This window comes from Carlito syrichta, unplaced genomic scaffold (genome assembly GCF_000164805.1).
Source record: "Carlito syrichta isolate Samal-C Ts95f unplaced genomic scaffold, Tarsius_syrichta-2.0.1 Scaffold303727, whole genome shotgun sequence".
Classification (NCBI taxonomy): Eukaryota; Metazoa; Chordata; class Mammalia; order Primates; family Tarsiidae; genus Carlito; species Carlito syrichta.
Genome location: NW_007247823.1, coordinates 170,790 through 175,474, shown reverse-complemented (window position 1 = coordinate 175,474; position 4,685 = coordinate 170,790).

Below are 4,685 nucleotides of genomic sequence, written 5' to 3'. Positions count from 1 at the left end.
TTGTGCATGGGGATAGATAGGGGTCCTGTTTCAATCTTCTGCATGTGGTCAGCCAGTTTTCCCAGCACCATTTACTGAATAGGTTCTCCTCTCCCCATTGGTAGGTGGTGGGGGCTTTGTCGAAGATGAGTTGGTTGAGGAATTGAGGTTTTGCTTCTGGAATCTCAATTCTGTTCCATTGATCTATATGCCTGGAAAACGATTTTCTGAGGTCACCATCCAGTCAGCCAGAGGCAATGGGTAGGGCTAGGCTAGATGATGTGTGTGTTCATCTGCCACTGACACGAGCTCAGACACAGCCCACCCGGCTGCTGGGGAGGATGCCATTTGTTAACTGCAAGTCCAGGAAGGAGTTGGGGGTGGACAGTGCCCCACCTCTGTCAGGGGCCCCAATCATCAAGGACAAAGACCCTGAAGCTTTGGATCTCCTAGTGGTTTTCCTGGCAGATATACATACCTGGTATGCACACCTGTATTAGCTGGACCTCTTACAGCAACCAAAAGCCTCTATGAGAACAGAGTCTTAGAAACAGATAGGAGAGGGAGATTTATATGGAGGAGGTTTCTTTTTCTCAGGAGTCATTTAGGGAACATCTCCTTTGAGGGGAAGAGTGAAAGCAGGAACCAGATCAGAACCATTCAGAGATGCAGGTTTAGTCTGTGCTGCAGTGGGCATCTCAAATCAACCGGAAAATAAATGAAGAGACTGGAAGCTATGAGCTAGCCATTCTTGAGAAAACGTTGTTTAGGGTGCTTTTCCTGGGGTGGGGTGGAGATGAGTTGGGACAAGGGTTACCTGGTGACAGGATAAACACTCAGATTCCCCAACCCCATGCCTGCCACCAGGAGCTTGAGCTTCCACCCTGGCCACCCAGAGTCAGGAAATGCGTCAGAGAGTGGGAGGGCCAGGCAGCCAAGTCTTCTGATGCCAGTCCAGGAATCTGTGCACTTCCCCAGGTTGCCCCTTCTATAGTCGGGAGCTGAACCACCAGGCTCCCCCAGATGGCATGCTTAACAAGCTGCTTTAGTGCATCACTCCAACCATTCATGATCAGAGTAGGCACAGCCAGAACCCCCAGAGCTCAGATGGGACCTTGATACATATTAAGCTCCTACTCTAGACCCTCAGTCCTGGGGTGGGGAATGTCACACTAGAACCCTGAGGAATTTTGTCAATTTTGTTTTATCCTCCTTGGGTATGTGCTTCTGAGGCACTGGGCATGAATTATTTTATCCTCACCAGCATTTTTCGAGCTTGGCTTACTTTCTTTCCCATTTGAAGGATTAGGAGACCATAGGTCTGTGAATTTATGAGAACTTGCTTAAGATCTCACAGTTTTTAAGTGGAGGGACCAGGAGTCAATGCAGAGCAGCTGTCTGCAGAGGTGTCCTGAGGACTCTGTCCTTATCCCAAAGAACAAGATCTGCAGCCAAAAGTGGGGTTAGGGGGCGGTATCTGTTTCCTTCCCACAGAGGCTGCAACTTGCTTGTCCATAGCCTCCTGTCAGGTCGTTGCTGGAGCCTGAAGAAACCCCTCAGCCTGGCTGGACACTGGATGTGGTTCTGGGCTGGAGCGAGCCTTTCTCGCCACTGATGGCTGGGTGACCTGCCCTCCTAGCCAGCCAGGTCTTCTTCTCCTTCTCAGCCCCTTCCTTCAATCCCTCAGTGCAAGCCTCTTAGCCTGGTCTGATGGCTTGGCTCCTTGAAGTCAGGAACTTCCTTCAGACTTCCACCAGGGGCTGCTGCAGGCTTCCTCTGCAAGTGTGCACGTATGCATGTGCGCTCGCGCACGCACGTACACATGCGCACATACGTACACACACTCACACACATGCGCGTGCGCGCGCACACACACACACACACACACACACACACACACTGTTGAAGCATATGTGTCTTCCCAAAGCCATGGTGTTAACGCAGTTCTCTGCCTTCTTTTCTGTGTACCAGGATCCCAGCAAGTAGATTAAGTCTGGGTGGCAGAGGGCAACTCCATATCTCAAGCAATGCCTAGCTCTTCAGCTGGTGCTGTGCTAGGTAATTTGCATACCTGGTCAGGTAATCTATTGAAATACTCATTCAGGTTTGCTCACTGTGTGTGTGTGCATGTATTGCATGCATGTGTGTGTTTTCTATTTTACACACCCAGCAGGTAGTCAGGCCTTTGGTATTGCACAGATGTTTGCAGTGCATATTACTCAGCCACTCCTTACACCCCTCAGCACAAGTCTGTAAGCCTGAGTGGATGACTTGGGCTCCTTGAAGTAAGGAGCTTCCCTCAGACTTCCACCAGGGGCTGCTGCGGGCTTCCTCCGCACACACACACACACACACACACACACACACACACACACACACACACACACGTTGAAGTGTGTTGGTCCAGAGAAATAGAGCCAATAGGACATGTATAGGCATATGTAAGAGGAGACTTATCTAGGAATTGATTTATGCAGTTGTGGAAACCAAGAAGTCCCACAGTATCTGCCATCTGCAAACTGGAGAACCAAGGAAATCAGTGATTTGACTCAGTCTGAGTCCAAAGGCCTGAGAATTGGGGAGGGGAGGAGGGGTGAAGGAGGCAATGGTATAAATCCAAATGCTATGGTCTGAATGTTTGTGTCCCTCCAAAATTTATATGTTGAAATCTTAACCCCCCAAGGTGATGGTGTTAGAGGGGAGGCTCTTGGGAGGTGAGTCAGGCATGAGAGTAGAGCCTCACGAAGGAAATTCATCCCCTTATAAAAGAGGCCCCTGAGGGCTCCCTTGCCCCTTCTGCCTTGTGAGAACACAGCCAGAAGATGTCAACAATGAACCAGAATGCCTGACCCTCCAGACCTAATCTGCCTTGATCCTGGACTTCCCAGCCTTCAGAACTGTAAGGAATAAATTTCTGCTTTTCACAAGCCACCCAGTTTGTAGTAATTTGTTTATAGCAGCCCAAATGATCTAAGATAGAGTGGGAAACAAGTGACCTGAAGTCACTTTATCTTTCATCTTGTGTCAATACTGAAGCTCCTGAGAGGTGATGCTCAGTATCTCTGAATGAGGGCGTGTGTAGGGAGGCAGGAAGGACAGAAGTTGTGGGGTAGAGAGGTTACTTACACAGTGTGGGACCCAAGAGGGTAGCTGGGTGGTGACCAGACCCAGAGACCCAGCCTGACCCGAACCACCAGTACTGAAAATCCCATGCAGGCCAGAATTCAGGTGCCTCAGGGCAGCCATGAGGACTGCTGACTGGGAGCCTTCTGGACACAGGAGTTTGGCCTAACCCTGAAGCAAGAGGAGCCCTTCAGGGGCATATTTTTTTTTTAATCCCTAAATGTCAAGAATTCCATTTCTAAATCTTGAATCTTTTAGATGAACCACAAACCTTGCAAAAATTTTCCAGACCACTTGAGGTTCAGCCTGGGGCTGTGTATTCACGCCTTCTACCAGCTGGGGAATTTCCATGGAAAAGTTTAAGACCTGCCTTTAGGGCTGGAGACCCCAGCCTGACCCTTCCTTCAAGTTGTACAGAGGCAGGGCCCAAGAGAAGACCAGAAAGACAGGGCTGCAGTGGCTGTAGGCCATTGATCCGTGGTCTCAAGGACAGCCAGGCCTCAGCAGGGCCACACACTGAGAAAGCCCACGGGAATCCTGCTTGGGGTCTCTTTCAGGCTCCTTATCCTCTGGGCCATGTGACCTCAGCTCCGTCCTTCCCCTCTCTCTGTATCTGCTTCCTTCTCCCTGCTCTCTGTGCACCCGGCTGCTCACTGTCCCACAATCCCTGGTCACTTGTCATCTGCTCAGATGACTTTCAGAGGTTGTCTGACTGCTCCCCAGGGCCACGTTGCAGGGGAAAAGATTCTGATCCCCCAGTCTGGGTCAAGGTGTCCATGCCTAGTCCAACCACAAAGAATTCCATTTCATAACACATAAGCATGGCTGGTCATATCACATAAGCATGGCTGCAGTTAGGCCAGCACAGGGTGTGGGAGGCCATTTTGAAGGTGGGGCTGTGGGCTGAACTGGTGCTCCAAAGTCATCTTCAACATGTAGAGGAGTCTGCTCCATCTGTCTCCTCATGAGTGCTTGTTGTCACCTTGACTCCTTCATTCCTGCTCCTGATGCCTTCACAAAGCTGAGCCATATGAGCAAGTGAGAGCCTCTCTGTGTCTGCCCTCGCCTGCCCCAGTTCCTGTCCCTTCTATTGGGGTCCCAAACCTACCTGCTGGCTCCAGCTTATACATTGGGCTTGTGTAAGCTCAGAGAACAGGGCAGGACTTGAGCAGAGGAGACAGGGGAATCCTATGCCTTGTGTAAAGGACGTGGGGGTCTGGGCTCTTAATAGCAAAGCCATTGCATTCGTCTACTAGGCTACCATAACAAAGTTCTACAAAATAGGTGGCTAAAAAACAGAAATGTATTCTCTCAATTCTGCAGACTAGAAGTCCAAGACCAAGGTGTGGGCAGGGTGGGTTTCCTCTGAGTCTCACAGAGACATGACTTGCAGATGAGTGCCTGTTCACTGTCTTCCCATGTTTTCCCTCTGTGAGTGTCTGTGTCTGAATCTGTTATTATGAGGACACCAGTCATATTGGATTAGAACCCACCCTAATGACCTCATTTAATTCAATCATCTCTTTAAGGACCCCCGTCTCCAACTACAGTACAGCTACATTCTGAGGTGCTGGGGGTTAGAA